Genomic DNA, 20,425 nt, shown 5'->3' on the forward strand with positions numbered 1-20,425 from the left:
GAAATATCTTCTTCCACTTTGACCTGCGGATGGAGGGTTCACCTGGATTGGAGAGGAAGAAGGGAGGTGGCGTGACATTTTGCATTTTGAGAACACAGGTGTGCCCGTCACCGTAGATAGTAAGGTGGTGAAAGCACTTAGAGTGGGAGTGTGCTTATCACTGTGGTGTGCAGAGTGGAGACAAGCATGTGAAAAGAGGTGTGCCTGTCACCGAGATGAAGTGATTAGTAGAAGGAGCACGGCCACTTAGGTGTGGTGAAGTTGACCGTTGGTTGAAACTTTAAAGTGAAAATCAGTGCGTGCCAGTGAAGCAGGCGGAAAATGTTTGTGAGCATGTCAAACTTTCTTTTAGTAGCAAGCTGTGCCTGTCAGCAAAACAGGCAGGGAATGTGTTTGTAAGGACAGAATACAGCTGTGCCTGTCTGCGAAATACCGATGTCGGCATCAAAAGTGGATGAAGAATGCTGGCAGAATGAACCGCTGTGCCTACTAGTGAAGAAACAAAGAAACGGCGTTTGACTGAAGAAAGTAAGTAGAAAACAAAAAGGCTGTGCCTGCAGTGAGGATGAAGCGAGGCAGGCAAGAGGTTAATTGCACAAAGTGGTTGATGGTATGTATGAAACAGTGCAGCTGAGACACATTGAGGGCATGAGCAACCATTCGTTAAGGAGTGAGTCGCACATGAAGCGAACAAAGGCTTAGGTGTGTCTTTAATTGCTTGGCAACGACGTGTGCAGCTGCGTGTAGCCCGTATGTCCTTCAGGTAATGAAGAGTCATTGGCTGTTAGGCAACGTTATGTTGAAGCTGCGGACCGAAGGCTTGAGAGCGTGCTCAGTCGCTTGGCAACAACGCGCATGGCTGCGTATAGGCGTATATCTTTTAGGTAAAAGAGAGCCTATGGCTGTGTGGTAAATATTTCGTTACCGGTACTATTTTTTATGCGGTAAAGTCTATTAAGAATAACTCAGTAAAATGAGAGGCAGAATTCGTGGTATTAGAGGTTTAAAAAGGCTTTATTCCTATACAAAGGAATACAATTCGAATTGTAGGCGTTCTATTCCATCACCACGAAAGTTCAGGAAGGAAGGGCATATTTTATTGACAGATAGGCAGTTTTATAGAAAATACATTACAGTGAAACAGATGCAAGAGGCGTAACAGCTGATAGTGTAGAAAAAAAGGTGCATACGTAGCTAATAGAGGCGTATACATGGGCGTAATTTAATAAACGTCATCATATATGATGTCACAAGTGGGTGGATCCATAAGAGAATCTTGCAATGTCAGCAGAAATATTTGGCAGAGATGCGCGCGCAGCCGCATGACGTGTGATTGACGTGCAACTAGAGGGAGAAGGGGACTTGACATTTAGCTCTACATATGGAGACAGAAGTCTGGGGTTATGTCAACCTAATCCCAAATCATATCTAATATCCTATGTTTAAAGAACTGTGTTATCCAGAAAGAGAGGTCTCATTAGGATAGAATCTTATTCTATACTGACTATACTGACTGTTAGTGCGTGTACAAGCGTCTAAGTGTCTACACTAGATGCGAGGGGGTAGGAGTATTCCATGGTAACAGGGCTATGAATTACTTGCATGAGGACAGCGAGGCCTGGCCCTTTGCACGGTAGCTGGAGGAATGTTTACCTAAACTGCTAGACAGGAATGCATCGGATGAGGGGCGGAGGAGATAATCTTGAAGGTGAAATACAGTTTTTGGCAGGCGACGGGCTGGATCAGGCACCGTTAGCCGCGCAGGGAGTAAGACAAAGTTCATGGTCACAGATGCAGGCTCAGACTGGAGCTTTCAGAGGCAGAAGGCAGGAAAAGGCTTGATGACAGAATTCGGGCCTACTCGCCTGAGTCTGTAAAAATGTGGAAAGTGAACCACATAAAGTCGGTGGCCTTTCATACTTAGAAAAGGAATATCTGACCCATTCATGGTGGATCTGAAAGAGGACATGTTGACGGTGGACACACATATATTTGCGTCTTCAAAACTGGAGCAGGAGGGAACATACATGTACTTATAGCATGTACATGGAGCCGTTGGGGTCTACGATAGGGGACATAACTGATCACAAAATTCATATTTCCTCAGCTGCCAGGCAGCGGATTGTTGGAGCTGCGTAGCTCCGTAGAAGGTAAGACGCAGCAGGAAGACGTCAGCAAAGAGGTTGTGTAATCATCAAGGAAGGTTGCCAGGGAGATGACATGCTTGCGCGAGGGCTACTGTCGCGAGGAGTGCACATGCAAAAACGGCAAGTTTAAAAGTAAATTAGTCTTAAAACACGCATTTTGCAAGGAAACGCGGGGCTGACAGGGTGCGCACACAGTACCTTTGAAGCAGCAAGGTAGAGGTGGGATCGTCGTGCAAAAGGGTGAGTTCAATGCAATCTTGATTGATGTGTTAGGACATCTGTAGTTCAGTAGGGTAGACGACTGTGGGTCCGTTTCTAGGTCGTCGCCAGTGTAATGAAGTACAACCGTGGTACACTGGTCTAGGAAGAAGGAGGACTTCATTCAGAAACAGCAGGTGTCTACTTGTAAAACGTCCTATCCACACAGCGCTTGCAGCAACTGAATTCATTGAGTTCTAGAGCAACTCAAACCAGATGAAGGCTCTAGAATGAGGAACTCTAGACTCAATGAGAAGCATAGAACAGGATGACATGACACACAGGTCATAGTATAGGGATACATAGAAAGGGATGACACGCAGGTCATTACAGATAGTCTTCGCGCCGGCACTGCATAAGGAGCTGATTCTCCTTTACCCAGTAGCCGAAGGACTTCTGATGCCTCTCCCACATGCTGAGAAGCTTTCAAAACCAAAAATGAAATTAATATATGCAGATCATCTACAAACGAGCTAGAGATGTATCTCTTTTGGGTTTTCCAGCTTGCATTGAGTTCACCTTGTGATATCAACTCTTCACTGGATGAAGAGTGTCAATGTCATGTAACACAGCATGGGAAAGTGTGGGATGGTTGCTCTGCATTGTGGTTAATCAGGGGTAAGATGTTTATTAATTAGGTTCTAGTTAGTCAGGTAACTCAAACACCTTGAGGTTACCATTAGCCCTTAGCTTTAGTTCCACTTCCTCTGGGCATGGGCTTCCACGTTAAATCTATTTGTTTTCTTGTTCAAGGGGAACTTTTTTCCCATTAGAAAAATCCCTTCCCCTTCTTTTACTCAGTGTAGTTATGTTCCCCTACAGCACCCACAATAAATTATGTGATTGTCTTTCAAGGATGGGAAACTATATACAACAATGTCGATGAGTCCCCAATACCCTCCATGTTTGTGGGTGTTCTCCCCAATTTTTACAGGTGTGCCCTTCCAGAACTCCCAGAAGCTACTCCCTATTATTATATTTGAAAAAAGGAAAGGCCCAACACGCATGTGTAATTTGCGTATTTGCAAGTGCAGACTGTGAATAAAGAGTGCATCTGGACCAGAAGTGAAAAAAATGTGCTCTCAACTCTAAATTGAATGTGCATCATCATTTGAGAAATGGGCCATATCCACAATTCACCTGGAGCAACGTGTCTTCCCTACTCCAGCCTTATCATTAACGCATGAAACCATATGTACTAATACCTAATCAATTCTATAACGCTGTCAGTTACGGTAATATACATTTTCTGAATTTACTCTACTATTTCAACTGTCTTCGATCTATATGCACCCCATCTCGAGCAATGACAAATTTTCTGCTCATAATGATGCAATTCAAGGGAAAGAGATGCACTCCGTGTACTCAATATTGTAATCCTTTCTTTTCGTTATGCTAATAATGGCGTGCCACCTGCTTCGCGCTTCGTCTCTTTACGCTGTGACATGATATCTTCACTATTGGAATCAAGTGTCAGATTCCATCAGGCTGCACTGCCTTGTTGCACCTTGGGTTTAAATCCAATGGATCAATTTCTTATATTTATTTTCTTCACTTTTATCTTTGTTTAAACATGCAATTTTCACCATTTACTCTCCTTTTATCTTCAATTCATTTTATTTAAACAAAGGTATCTCACAAAATTTCAGGAGTCAGGAGTGGGTTCCACAAGCCGTGACATTTATTAAAACCGCCCAATGCATTTCGGGAAGTTAGTTCCCTTCTTCAGGGGCATCTATAATGTACAAAAATAGAATAATTTAGCTGTTTTCATCCTCTTTCATAAAGCACTTCATTAAAATTAAAAAGACAAGGTATTTCAATCATAAATCAGCAACATAATAACCACTCGATTTACGCATTGCATTTAGCCCTGTTTAGGCCCTAATAGCATTCTCATATCATTCATATGCCCTGGTTTCTTCACAATGTTTCCCACAAGGTTCACCCATTGCACGGTAATTGTTATTATTAAGATATTTACGAATATACGCTGCTTTGTTCTTACCCGAGCTTGTAATTCACCCCATTCCGTGTAAAAACAAATCCACCCATCTTTCCTTTCAGCGCGTTGAAGCGCTCCTAATGTCGGTTAAACCAATGCTACAACAACATTCTCATTTAAATTGCCGCCCGTATTCTACGTCAGCCTGAAATTCGATGCACGTGTGTACCTCACATCTATGCACTGAACACTAACAAAGGACTACTTGAAAACATAAATTACTACAATTCCCAGAAATCATCCCACGAGTCTTTCTTTGTAATCCGGTCCTCGTTAAGAATTATTTGTATTCCCATTGAGTTCAGTAAATCCGTGCATAACTGATTTATATTAAATAATCCATTTCTTTATGATAGTTACTGAAATCTTAAAACGAGTGCTTGCTTTGTTCACATGTTCGACGTGAATGAGAGCCCAAATCCTGTGTTTTTCACCTTCTGTGTAAATCCGTGTTAACATATTCTTTCATCACATTGAAACCCCGAAACCGGTCCTAGGATGCTTGTTTCCGGTCCGGGGAAGACATGGCATGGCAGTTCGGGCTGGACTGTTCCCATGAGGCACAGGGTCAAGACTGATTTGCATATGGCCATGTCTCAAATGGGGGGGCGTGGTGAGCAAAATAACGATGGATTTAGGCCCAGATCTCTGTACTGGGGTGAATGTATGACATTGTTCTGCATTCTGTCCATCAACTGTTGTTTTTGCATTTGTCACCCCGAGTGGGACGGGTATGCTCAGACGTGAGTCCCGTGCTCTCCATGCCACTGGAATCAAGCTATCCTGGCTGAAGAGGAGTGAAACCCCGAAACCGGTCCTAGGATGCTTGGTTCCGGTCCGGGGAAGACATGGCTTGGCAGTTCGGGCTGGACTGCTCCCATGAGACACAGGGTCAAGACTGAATTGCATATGGCCATGTCTGAACTGGGGTGGCGTGGTGAGCAATGGATTTAGGCCCAGATCTCTGTACTGGGGTGAATGTATGACATTGTTCTGCATTCTGTCCATCAACTGTTGTTTTTGCAATTGAATTAATTTGGCACGCTGCGGGGCTTATTTACAAGCTCTTTGGGCCACCGATGCATCACATTATCCCAGAAGTAGACAATCAGTCCTGCGACGAGCCAGAGAAGCCCATCATGGTATGAAACTTGGGGGCATATTTACAAGCCCCTACTGCCACTTTTGAAGACGTTGTGGTGGCGATATGGGCTTTGCCTTATTTACAAGGCAGCGTTAAGCCACTTAACGAGGCTTAAGGCTGCCTTGTAAATAAGGCACCCTTTCACCCTATACTTAGCATGAAAGGGGAGGGCAATGGTGTTGTGGTGGGCATTCCGCCACAACACCCATTGATTTTGACGCTGCCTCATATTTAGAAGGGTGGCGTAAATATGGGGCGGTGCCAAAATTAAGACCAGGAAAAACCCGGTCTTACCCTGGCTCAACGAGGAATTTTTTTTAATTTCACCTAGTTTTTGGGGTTGCCATGTGTGTTGTGTTGTACAACACACATGGAAACAACAAAACACCGTTGATTGTTTATGTGCAGGAAGGGACACCAGAAAAAAGTGACATTTTGCAACTTCTATGTGGGCTGCATGAAGCAGTACACATAGAAGTTACAAAACCCCATTTAAAGATTGTTTGACAACTTGAGCTAAATTTAGCTAAATTTAGCACCAGCACAGGGGGGAATGCACGACAACACCATATTGCTGTAAATACGGTGCAGCCCTGCATTTCAGAAGTGGAAGAATTAACCCAAGAAGGCTAACACCGCGCTCCGTCACTTCTATTGTAAATATGCCCCTTGCAGTGGTAGATGCTATAAAAACTACCGCATGTTCATTTGTTAGGACTCATGCCTCTCCAAATGTAAGAATCATTGTAACTTTTGAATTTTAGAAGATATAGTCATAGTTGATCAATGGCCACTGGTGCCCAGTTAGTCTCGCCTTCTGCTGGTGGTTGATGAGACTGTACCCAGTCAAGGAAAATTGTAATCCAGAGAGGATTACAAGTGTTGCTTCCTTCTTCTTTTCAGGATGATGCTGAATGGGCTTTGTGATACTTCCCAGTTCCTATTCTTGTAAAATGGCATTTTGTGTTGCAATTGTATATTGCAAATCAAGTAGTATGGCATTACCTTTGAGATGTGCTGAAAGTTTGTTTGGGAATTGCAGGGTCAGGGACCTGCTAGGAAAAACACTCCACCATCCTTGCCTGGGTGATTGACGACCAAGTTTACACTATGCTTCAACTGCTCATTGTGACTTTGACATATTTTAAATCAAGCTCAGCGATGAGAGGACATACTTTCGAAAAAGGCTAGAGATGGCCTCGGGATTTTGAAGCTATTGGAATATAAAATGATTTTTGAGTCGGTTGCCAGAGTGTATAGCTGTTTTGGAAATATACACAATACATTCAGCAAAATAAAAGGTATGTTCAGAAATTATTATTTGCATTTGTTATGGTATCTCTAGAAATAATTAGGAATTGTAATAAACAGAGAGATATGAAAGTAAATTTGACCGTGAATGTCTAAAAAATCAGTTTATTCCCTGCAGTCTCATACAAAACCAACAACATTGCTGGTTATAAGAAGACAACAGCTGACCAAGGTCAAGCACCTCAATTCCAATAATAGCGTATATCAAAGGTCAAGTGCAACAACTCCCCGCATCCGCTGTTGGAAGATGCCAATCAATAGAGCAGTTCAAACAAAAAATGGAAGGTGCACTCTAATGGAAGTCAAAAGACAGAAAGTACACTTGAAGTCCAAAACGATTCTTCTTTTATTCGCAGTTGTTTTACTAAAAACGGCACACAGCCAACGCGTTTCGTTCCCTAGTGCCACGGGAACTTCGTCAGGGCTGTAACAATCACAAAGACATTTTTTATACATAAATATACATATATATACATTAAAAAAATATACAAAACAAATGACCAAACCACAATGCAACACGTAAAAAAAGATAAAGTAAAAAGATAACAGAAGTTCACAGACATATATATTTTAAAGAAAACACAACAGTTCCAAAAGAATGAGTGACCCAGAACCAAGATACAGTTTGATAATGGACAAAGCTGTATAATTGAAGTTCACGAAGAAAGAACATGTAATCATGAATATTTAATCCAAAGGTAACACTCGAGAAATAGTACAGGTGAAAGATAGAGAGGAAAGTGCTTATCACTGTGGTGTGCAGAGTGGAGACAAGCATGTGAAAAGAGGTGTGCCTGTCACCGAGATGAAGTGATTAGTAGAAGGAGCACGGCCACTTAGGTGTGGTGAAGTTGACCGTTGGTTGAAACTTTAAAGTGAAAATCAGTGCGTGCCAGTGAAGCAGGCGGAAAATGTTTGTGAGCATGTCAAACTTTCTTTTAGTAGCAAGCTGTGCCTGTCAGCAAAACAGGCAGGGAATGTGTTTGTAAGGACAGAATACAGCTGTGCCTGTCTGCGAAATACCGATGTCGGCATCAAAAGTGGATGAAGAATGCTGGCAGAATGAACCGCTGTGCCTACTAGTGAAGAAACAAAGAAACGGCGTTTGACTGAAGAAAGTAAGTAGAAAACAAAAAGGCTGTGCCTGCAGTGAGGATGAAGCGAGGCAGGCAAGAGGTTAATTGCACAAAGTGGTTGATGGTATGTATGAAACAGTGCAGCTGAGACACATTGAGGGCATGAGCAACCATTCGTTAAGGAGTGAGTCGCACATGAAGCGAACAAAGGCTTAGGTGTGTCTTTAATTGCTTGGCAACGACGTGTGCAGCTGCGTGTAGCCCGTATGTCCTTCAGGTAATGAAGAGTCATTGGCTGTTAGGCAACGTTATGTTGAAGCTGCGGACCGAAGGCTTGAGAGCGTGCTCAGTCGCTTGGCAACAACGCGCATGGCTGCGTATAGGCGTATATCTTTTAGGTAAAAGAGAGCCTATGGCTGTGTGGTAAATATTTCGTTACCGGTACTATTTTTTATGCGGTAAAGTCTATTAAGAATAACTCAGTAAAATGAGAGGCAGAATTCGTGGTATTAGAGGTTTAAAAAGGCTTTATTCCTATACAAAGGAATACAATTCGAATTGTAGGCGTTCTATTCCATCACCACGAAAGTTCAGGAAGGAAGGGCATATTTTATTGACAGATAGGCAGTTTTATAGAAAATACATTACAGTGAAACAGATGCAAGAGGCGTAACAGCTGATAGTGTAGATAAAAGGTGCATACGTAGCTAATAGAGGCGTATACATGGGCGTAATTTAATAAACGTCATCATATATGATGTCACAAGTGGGTGGATCCATAAGAGAATCTTGCAATGTCAGCAGAAATATTTGGCAGAGATGCGCGCGCAGCCGCATGACGTGTGATTGACGTGCAACTAGAGGGAGAAGGGGACTTGACATTTAGCTCTACATATGGAGACAGAAGTCTGGGGTTATGTCAACCTAATCCCAAATCATATCTAATATCCTATGTTTAAAGAACTGTGTTATCCAGAAAGAGAGGTCTCATTAGGATAGAATCTTATTCTATACTGACTATACTGACTGTTAGTGCGTGTACAAGCGTCTAAGTGTCTACACTAGATGCGAGGGGGTAGGAGTATTCCATGGTAACAGGGCTATGAATTACTTGCATGAGGACAGCGAGGCCTGGCCCTTTGCACGGTAGCTGGAGGAATGTTTACCTAAACTGCTAGACAGGAATGCATCGGATGAGGGGCGGAGGAGATAATCTTGAAGGTGAAATACAGTTTTTGGCAGGCGACGGGCTGGATCAGGCACCGTTAGCCGCGCAGGGAGTAAGACAAAGTTCATGGTCACAGATGCAGGCTCAGACTGGAGCTTTCAGAGGCAGAAGGCAGGAAAAGGCTTGATGACAGAATTCGGGCCTACTCGCCTGAGTCTGTAAAAATGTGGAAAGTGAACCACATAAAGTCGGTGGCCTTTCATACTTAGAAAAGGAATATCTGACCCATTCATGGTGGATCTGAAAGAGGACATGTTGACGGTGGACACACATATATTTGCGTCTTCAAAACTGGAGCAGGAGGGAACATACATGTACTTATAGCATGTACATGGAGCCGTTGGGGTCTACAATAGGGGACATAACTGATCACAAAATTCATATTTCCTCAGCTGCCAGGCAGCGGATTGTTGGAGCTGCGTAGCTCCGTAGAAGGTAAGACGCAGCAGGAAGACGTCAGCAAAGAGGTTGTGTAATCATCAAGGAAGGTTGCCAGGGAGATGACATGCTTGCGCGAGGGCTACTGTCGCGAGGAGTGCACATGCAAAAACGGCAAGTTTAAAAGTAAATTAGTCTTAAAACACGCATTTTGCAAGGAAACGCGGGGCTGACAGGGTGCGCACACAGTACCTTTGAAGCAGCAAGGTAGAGGTGGGATCGTCGTGCAAAAGGGTGAGTTCAATGCAATCTTGATTGATGTGTTAGGACATCTGTAGTTCAGTAGGGTAGACGACTGTGGGTCCGTTTCTAGGTCGTCGCCAGTGTAATGAAGTACAACCGTGGTACACTGGTCTAGGAAGAAGGAGGACTTCATTCAGAAACAGCAGGTGTCTACTTGTAAAACGTCCTATCCACACAGCGCTTGCAGCAACTGAATTCATTGAGTTCTAGAGCAACTCAAACCAGATGAAGGCTCTAGAATGAGGAACTCTAGACTCAATGAGAAGCATAGAACAGGATGACATGACACACAGGTCATAGTATAGGGATACATAGAAAGGGATGACACGCAGGTCATTACAGATAGTCTTCGCGCCGGCACTGCATAAGGAGCTGATTCTCCTTTACCCAGTAGCCGAAGGACTTCTGATGCCTCTCCCACATGCTGAGAAGCTTTCAAAACCAAAAATGAAATTAATATATGCAGATCATCTACAAACGAGCTAGAGATGTATCTCTTTTGGGTTTTCCAGCTTGCATTGAGTTCACCTTGTGATATCAACTCTTCACTGGATGAAGAGTGTCAATGTCATGTAACACAGCATGGAAAAGTGTGGGATGGTTGCTCTGCATTGTGGTTAATCAGGGGTAAGATGTTTATTAATTAGGTTCTAGTTAGTCAGGTAACTCAAACACCTTGAGGTTACCATTAGCCCTTAGCTTTAGTTCCACTTCCTCTGGGCATGGGCTTCCACGTTAAATCTATTTGTTTTCTTGTTCAAGGGGAACTTTTTTCCCATTAGAAAAATCCCTTCCCCTTCTTTTACTCAGTGTAGTTATGTTCCCCTACAGCACCCACAATAAATTATGTGATTGTCTTTCAAGGATGGGAAACTATATACAACAATGTCGATGAGTCCCCAATACCCTCCATGTTTGTGGGTGTTCTCCCCAATTTTTACAGGTGTGCCCTTCCAGAACTCCCAGAAGCTACTCCCTATTATTATATTTGAAAAAAGGAAAGGCCCAACACGCATGTGTAATTTGCGTATTTGCAAGTGCAGACTGTGAATAAAGAGTGCATCTGGACCAGAAGTGAAAAAAATGTGCTCTCAACTCTAAATTGAATGTGCATCATCATTTGAGAAATGGGCCATATCCACAATTCACCTGGAGCAACGTGTCTTCCCTACTCCAGCCTTATCATTAACGCATGAAACCATATGTACTAATACCTAATCAATTCTATAACGCTGTCAGTTACGGTAATATACATTTTCTGAATTTACTCTACTATTTCAACTGTCTTCGATCTATATGCACCCCATCTCGAGCAATGACAAATTTTCTGCTCATAATGATGCAATTCAAGGGAAAGAGATGCACTCCGTGTACTCAATATTGTAATCCTTTCTTTTCGTTATGCTAATAATGGCGTGCCACCTGCTTCGCGCTTCGTCTCTTTACGCTGTGACATGATATCTTCACTATTGGAATCAAGTGTCAGATTCCATCAGGCTGCACTGCCTTGTTGCACCTTGGGTTTAAATCCAATGGATCAATTTCTTATATTTATTTTCTTCACTTTTATCTTTGTTTAAACATGCAATTTTCACCATTTACTCTCCTTTTATCTTCAATTCATTTTATTTAAACAAAGGTATCTCACAAAATTTCAGGAGTCAGGAGTGGGTTCCACAAGCCGTGACATTTATTAAAACCGCCCAATGCATTTCGGGAAGTTAGTTCCCTTCTTCAGGGGCATCTATAATGTACAAAAATAGAATAATTTAGCTGTTTTCATCCTCTTTCATAAAGCACTTCATTAAAATTAAAAAGACAAGGTATTTCAATCATAAATCAGCAACATAATAACCACTCGATTTACGCATTGCATTTAGCCCTGTTTAGGCCCTAATGGCATTCTCATATCATTCATATGCCCTGGTTTCTTCACAATGTTTCCCACAAGGTTCACCCATTGCACGGTAATTGTTATTATTAAGATATTTACGAATATACGCTGCTTTGTTCTTACCCGAGCTTGTAATTCACCCCATTCCGTGTAAAAACAAATCCACCCATCTTTCCTTTCAGCGCGTTGAAGCGCTCCTAATGTCGGTTAAACCAATGCTACAACAACATTCTCATTTAAATTGCCGCCCGTATTCTACGTCAGCCTGAAATTCGATGCACGTGTGTACCTCACATCTATGCACTGAACACTAACAAAGGACTACTTGAAAACATAAATTACTACAATTCCCAGAAATCATCCCACGAGTCTTTCTTTGTAATCCGGTCCTCGTTAAGAATTATTTGTATTCCCATTGAGTTCAGTAAATCCGTGCATAACTGATTTATATTAAATAATCCATTTCTTTATGATAGTTACTGAAATCTTAAAACGAGTGCTTGCTTTGTTCACATGTTCGACGTGAATGAGAGCCCAAATCCTGTGTTTTTCACCTTCTGTGTAAATCCGTGTTAACATATTCTTTCATCACATTGAAACCCCGAAACCGGTCCTAGGATGCTTGTTTCCGGTCCGGGGAAGACATGGCATGGCAGTTCGGGCTGGACTGTTCCCATGAGGCACAGGGTCAAGACTGATTTGCATATGGCCATGTCTCAAATGGGGTGGCGTGGTGAGCAAAATAACGATGGATTTAGGCCCAGATCTCTGTACTGGGGTGAATGTATGACATTGTTCTGCATTCTGTCCATCAACTGTTGTTTTTGCATTTGTCACCCCGAGTGGGACGGGTATGCTCAGACGTGAGTCCCGTGCTCTCCATGCCACTGGAATCAAGCTATCCTGGCTGAAGAGGAGTGAAACCCCGAAACCGGTCCTAGGATGCTTGGTTCCGGTCCGGGGAAGACATGGCTTGGCAGTTCGGGCTGGACTGCTCCCATGAGACACAGGGTCAAGACTGAATTGCATATGGCCATGTCTGAACTGGGGTGGCGTGGTGAGCAATGGATTTAGGCCCAGATCTCTGTACTGGGGTGAATGTATGACATTGTTCTGCATTCTGTCCATCAACTGTTGTTTTTGCAATTGAATTAATTTGGCACGCTGCGGGGCTTATTTACAAGCTCTTTGGGCCACCGATGCATCACATTATCCCAGAAGTAGACAATCAGTCCTGCGACGAGCCAGAGAAGCCCATCATGGTATGAAACTTGGGGGCATATTTACAAGCCCCTACTGCCACTTTTGAAGACGTTGTGGTGGCGATATGGGCTTTGCCTTATTTACAAGGCAGCGTTAAGCCACTTAACGAGGCTTAAGGCTGCCTTGTAAATAAGGCACCCTTTCACCCTATACTTAGCATGAAAGGGGAGGGCAATGGTGTTGTGGTGGGCATTCCGCCACAACACCCATTGATTTTGACGCTGCCTCATATTTAGAAGGGTGGCGTAAATATGGGGCGGTGCCAAAATTAAGACCAGGAAAAACCTGGTCTTACCCTGGCTCAACGAGGAATTTTTTTTAATTTCACCTAGTTTTTGGGGTTGCCATGTGTGTTGTGTTGTACAACACACATGGAAACAACAAAACACCGTTGATTGTTTATGTGCAGGAAGGGACACCAGAAAAAAGTGACATTTTGCAACTTCTATGTGGGCTGCATGAAGCAGTACACATAGAAGTTACAAAACCCCATTTAAAGATTGTTTGACAACTTGAGCTAAATTTAGCTAAATTTAGCACCAGCACAGGGGGGAATGCACGACAACACCATATTGCTGTAAATACGGTGCAGCCCTGCATTTCAGAAGTGGAAGAATTAACCCAAGAAGGCTAACACCGCGCTCCGTCACTTCTATTGTAAATATGCCCCTTGCAGTGGTAGATGCTATAAAAACTACCTTCCCATCGCTTATTTATTGGTAAAAATGTGGGTAGGCTTGGGATCAGTGAGTATTGGTTCCAGAAACCTCCATATAGGTCCATGATGACCAATTCTACTACTAAGAAAATCATATTTCCAGGCGTGGAATTTCATTAAAAACAAATTCATCTTGGAATTTCATAAATCTTTCACTTTAGTTTCAATTTTAGCCTTCAGTACCATTGGGTTGATAAAACACAGGCAAGCACCAAACAATTATGTTACATACTTACATTTTACCTAAGAGTTTATTTTATTTTTATTCTCTTGGTATTTTGTGCCTGTTGCAAAGTCATCATGTGCCCTGAGCACCCCCCAACTTTTTGGTGAATGGTACTGGTGGTAACTGACTCTGACTGACCCTGGGCTCTGCCTAACCAGAAAAAAACACATTTAGAATACAGTGAAAACACCTACATACACTAGGGTACACTATGCTGTGGGGTACCCTTGTGATTGGCATGACCTACCCTATCAGACCCCATTAAATAATAGGGCAGGGGGATTAAAACTACGTAGACGTCCCTAGTCCACAATAGGGCATGGCAATTTAGAGGCCAACAGCTTTTTCTGCACTTGCATGTTTGCACTGCTGAAGCCTGAGGTCAGTTTAAAAGCAGTCCTGGGTGTGAGAACTGCTTTTAAAAAGTATATTGTGCCCAAACTCGACTTTGGTGTTTGGGGCACTTATAAATGAATAATCTACAATGTTTTGGCATATTAGGAACCCCCAGGGTCTCCCCTAGATGTCGCAGGGGTGGGTGTTAGGTATTTATAAGGTGGATCCTGATAAAATGAGTTTTATATGCCCTGGGTTAAGTGAGATTTCACATTTCACTCCCCACATTGTGATAAAGTGCTGCCCAAATTCGACTTTGATGCTAGGAGCACTGTGAAGGGAGGATCTGCATTATTTCTACAGATTCAGAACCCCTAAAGTCTCCCCTAGTTGTCCCATGGGGTGGGTGTCCTGTAGATATAAGTGGAGTACTTATAAAATATGTTTATATAAGCCCTAGTGCTGGAAAAATGGCCCAAGTCAGTTTTCCCATTGCAAATCCCATGCCACATAGGTTAACATGGCAAGAGGTTATTAACTAATAACTCCTGATAGGAGAATGATAGAACTTCCATTCAAGACTTCCCAGAATGGTAGTGATAATTCCAACAATATGATATTGTTGAATTTCTCATAAAATATACAGACACGAAGTTATAAGACTTTCTTGTTTGTAAGTCCAGATTCAGCCTTCCAGTGGTCGGTCCGGATTGGTCAGAGTTAAGTGGATTAGCCAGGCTGCTTTGAAGAGATGATAAATAGCCCGTGGGGTTAACCAGCTCTGCTGGGAGGGCAGTGTGCTGCTACACAGAATGCCAGAGCAGGGGGCGGAGTAGTAAACCATGGTCTTTAAAGGAAAGGGGAAGGCCTCACTGTCATTTACAACTCTAGTCTTTTGACCCAAAGCCAGAGCTAGAATTATGGAAGGAATGAGCAGATGCAGGAGGGAGAGTCTATGGAACGTAGCCATCCTAGGGGTGTGTTTAGCCAGCTCTTACCTCCCTGCTGGAAAATCAGCCATTATGAATTTGGAGTATTTGGTGCACTCTGGGACAAAATATTGCCACACTCTACAGGATGTGGCCATACCATTGGGGAGCTACCCTGCTCCCATTGGTCAGGAGTGACCTCCTGCTTAACCCAGAGAAGTTGGAATAAGTATCTGAGAGGGGAAGAGTCTCTCAGATCTGCTGCTTGAAACTTAAGAAAGTAAGACGTTGTCATGCTGAGAAGTTGGGGTCCAAATTCTAAGGCCTGCCCTCTGATTACTGCACCAGCTGAAACCACAGCCATGTTTCTTGCCTTTCTGTAAAAGAACTAAAGAGTGGACTCCCTGCAAGCTACAGAGCTGACCTGGAACATCACCACCAAGGATCCTCAACCTGGAGAACTACCAGTGGATTTGTAAGGGTTTTGTCCAAGTGGATTGTGGGAACTGAAGTCCTCAACTTTCAAGGACCATCTTGGAGCTTCCAGACCCTTGGAGTGAGTTTGAGACACTTTGGGACCCCTTGGGGAACTTTAGGAAGAAGTTCCAGAGGTTTGGAGAACTGTGGAACAACTTTGGAAAAAAGCTCTATAGGGCAACTGACTCAACCTGGCCAGCCAAGCTGCCTGCCTTCAATGGCGAGCCGGCCAAGCCATCCAGGTTCGTCCCACTGAAACCCCGTAGGTCCGACTTCCAGAGTTTGACTGGGAGTAGAAGAAATCCGGGGCTGGCGAACCCTCACCGAATCCAGCCTGTTGAAGAGCATTGAGGGACCCCCGCGAGAAAAAGCTCCAGAAAAGTTTCTAAGTCCGAAGGTAAAAACTGTGACCAGGACCTACCGCGAGGGGCAGCCACTCAGGGCTCCATCGGGGTTGGCCTGAAACTTTGACTTTGAGCCGGTCTATCGCGACCAGATGTTCCAATATGGTGCTATAGGTTTGCAAGTGCTATATAATGCTAAATCTTTGAAAATTCATATCAACGGTTCCCTACATTGGATTTTTGTTGTTTTGGTGTCATTTTAAAGATAAAAATATTTCCTATTTCTATAAATTGGTGTTAAATTTTTATTATGCATTGTATCTTAATTATTTACTGAATTTGTGTTTTTAAATGCTTTACAAACCTGTCTTTGAAGTTAAGCCTGCCTGCTCGCAGCCAAGCTACTAAGGTTGAGCATTGGAATGAATTTCTTAGACCTATTATGAGCCATATACTGTGTTAGTGGCCTTATTACCAGTGGCAGACCTACATTTGCCCCAACCAATAATCCACTTTCGAACAGTGCCAAACTGAAATAAGCTAATATTAAAGTTTTAATAAAAACTCATTATACCGGCTGCAAATTTTATTGTGGGTGTGCTCACGGTGCTAGGATCTCTGGGTACACTGCTAACCACCATCTATAGCTCCTAAAAAAGTGGATAGATAAAAGGTTCCAGTGTCCCCAATGCATGGGATGACAGGAGTCCGTTAGGGGGTGAGGTGCAGGTGACCTCAAAATACATTTTTTTTAAATTATCCTTAGAACCTCTGGCCAGAGTCAGAAATCCCAACAGTTCTGGGCTGCAGTGGGGCCCGCATGTTCATTTGTTAGGACTCATGCCTCTCCAAATGTAAGAATCATTGTAACTTTTGAATTTTAGAAGATATAGTCATAGTTGATCAATGGCCACTGGTGCCCAGTTAGTCTCGCCTTCTGCTGGTGGTTGATGAGACTGTACCCAGTCAAGGAAAATTGTAATCCAGAGAGGATTACAAGTGTTGCTTCCTTCTTCTTTTCAGGATGATGCTGAATGGGCTTTGTGATACTTCCCAGTTCCTATTCTTGTAAAATGGCATTTTGTGTTGCAATTGTATATTGCAAATCAAGTAGTATGGCATTACCTTTGAGATGTGCTGAAAGTTTGTTTGGGAATTGCAGGGTCAGGGACCTGCTAGGAAAAACACTCCACCATCCTTGCCTGGGTGATTGACGACCAAGTTTACACTATGCTTCAACTGCTCATTGTGACTTTGACATATTTTAAATCAAGCTCAGCGATGAGAGGACATACTTTCGAAAAAGGCTAGAGATGGCCTCGGGATTTTGAAGCTATTGGAATATAAAATGATTTTTGAGTCGGTTGCCAGAGTGTATAGCTGTTTTGGAAATATACACAATACAATCAGCAAAATAAAAGGTATGTTCAGAAATTATTATTTGCATTTGTTATGGTATCTCTAGAAATAATTAGGAATTGTAATAAACAGAGAGATATGAAAGTAAATTTGACCGTGAATGTCTAAAAAATCAGTTTATTCCCTGCAGTCTCATACAAAACCAACAACATTGCTGGTTATAAGAAGACAACAGCTGACCAAGGTCAAGCACCTCAATTCCAATAATAGCGTATATCAAAGGTCAAGTGCAACAACTCCCCGCATCCGCTGTTGGAAGATGCCAATCAATAGAGCAGTTCAAACAAAAAATGGAAGGTGCACTCTAATGGAAGTCAAAAGACAGAAAGTACACTTGAAGTCCAAAACGATTCTTCTTTTATTCGCAGTTGTTTTACTAAAAACGGCACACAGCCAACGCGTTTCGTTCCCTAGTGCCACGGGAACTTCGTCAGGGCTGTAACAATCACAAAGACATTTTTTATACATAAATATACATATATATACATTAAAAAAATATACAAAACAAATGACCAAACCACAATGCAACACGTAAAAAAAGATAAAGTAAAAAGATAACAGAAGTTCACAGACATATATATTTTAAAGAAAACACAACAGTTCCAAAAGAATGAGTGACCCAGAACCAAGATACAGTTTGATAATGGACAAAGCTGTATAATTGAAGTTCACGAAGAAAGAACATGTAATCATGAATATTTAATCCAAAGGTAACACTCGAGAAATAGTACAGGTGAAAGATAGAGAGGAAAGGAACATGATAGGAATAAAACAGAAAAGTAAGCAAAGAAAAAGTGAAAGATACAAATCAGCCCAAAAGTCAAAATAAGATTACACATCGAAAAATAACCAATACGTGAAAAAAAGAAAGGCAACAAACAAAAATAACACAAAAAACAACCAAGCCAGAGGGTCGTGACCCATACGACAGACCAGAGAGAGAGAAGTGACCAATCTCAAAAAAGAAAGGAAGAAGAATACAAGAAGAGAAAAGGAAAACCTAGAGTCATCTGAAAAAGATAGTGAAATGGATCTTTAAATACTGAACAAAATCAAGAATCTTCTAAAAGTAGTAAAGGAGGGCATCTCACCTTACTAAAAATATCAGAACACTTTCAGAATGTGCGTCAAAATTCAATTTCAGTGCTTATGGCGTATGGAAACACTCCTACGGATATTCCAATTCAACCAATCCAAGTTTTCCTAAGGAGATTTTTGTGGTAAGTTATCACGACAACAATAGTAATAAATGCAGAAAGGCACAAGTACCAATAACATAGAGAAACCCAATAAAATATGCCTCACCTGGAGAGTAAACCAGTGGAAGAAAATAGTCAACTCATATCACAAAAACTTTCCTAATAGTCAAAGGAGGCAGATGTGTATCTGACATTAGATGATCCCTGAAATGATTAAATTGAGTAATTACTCAAAAATCAACATATAATAAAGATAAAAAAATGCTAGTTTGATTCGCAGAGTGTCCATAAACCAAGCAGCAAAGATAAAACACCTGACCTTGATGAAGGGGGACTACAGTACAGAACAAGTCGCCGATACAGGAGCGGTAATATTCACTCAAGTAATAGTGATAGAGAACCATTCGTTCCCGCTATCAGATTTCTGAAAGATAGATAGGGTCAATTAATAAAAACCGAATCATCCAAATATGGACAATTCAAAAGTAAAAGAGATAATCAAAGGACCTTATTGAGGAAATTGGAAAAGTATTAAGTACTTAGTAAAACCTAATTCGTTAGCACCCCAAAGGTAATGTATAGAATAAAGTCCCATATCTAAGGTATACATTCACATGTGCTAATAACAACAGTAAAATTATGATCTCAGTATCCTAATTAGTAGCCAAGGTTTACATGTAACTTGTTATGAGTAAAAGTGCACGAGTGCGACAATCACATTCCTATTAAGCGAGGTTTGCATAGTAATTGTCCGCAATAAGACAGAATTGTTCTTCTAAGGAAGCAATTTAAAATCTGGCCAGAGTACTATAATGAGATAACAAAGGTCAGCTTAACAAAAGGAGCGAGTAGGGATATAAACGGGAAAACAACCCGTTTCTAAGTTACAAAAAATAAGGGAAACAGTATAGTATGTAACGCGCAATTTAGAAGGGCGACAATGGAGGCATTAACCAACAAATATTGCGAGGCAAAAAGACAGCGCGTCTATGTAAGCAAGCACAACTGACCCCGTCAATTAGCACAGGTCAGTTTAATGAAAGGAACAAGTAAGAATGTAAACGGGAAAGCAACCCGTTTTTAAGTGTACCACGCAAAATGCAAAAGATAAAAGAAACAAAAGAGTGTGTAACGTGTAATTTAAAAGGGGGGCAGTGAAGGCATTAAACAACAAATATTACGGAACAAAAGAATAACGCGTCTATGTAAATAACCACAACTAACCCTAGCAAATGTAGTTTACCTCGTCAGCAAAGGGAAGTTAAACAGCCTGATAACCGTGGACGGCGCGGATCGCTATAAAGGAACCCGCAACTTCACATCCAGTTTAAAAAGAACCCGCTGTCAGAATTTATGACGTAAACGCGCTACAGACAAGTATGACCATAAATGAAGGACCAAAAACCGGTAATGGAAGGTATCCATATCATGGCGGCCATATTAGAATGCCCAAATATTCCGTTCTCACTAGTGACAACCTGGTAACTGAGGACAGTACGAATTAATATAGGGAACGCCGCAACTTCACATTTAGTTTAAGGAGAACGCTCTTTCAAAATTCATGACAAAAACGCGCTGTAAACAAGTATGACCATGAACGAAGGACCAAAGATCGGTAACAGGAAGTGTCCATATCATGGCGGCCATATCGGAATGCCAAAAAAAATCCTTTCTCGTTAGTAACAACAGGGTAAAAGACTACCAATTAAGATTGAAGATCTGATATAGGAAAAAATCTTGCCAATTTGATAGGCAGAAAAATAAAGATTT

The sequence above is a fragment of the Triturus cristatus genome, chromosome 3_1 (genome assembly GCF_964204655.1).
Source record: "Triturus cristatus chromosome 3_1, aTriCri1.1, whole genome shotgun sequence".
Taxonomy (NCBI): Eukaryota; Metazoa; Chordata; class Amphibia; order Caudata; family Salamandridae; genus Triturus; species Triturus cristatus.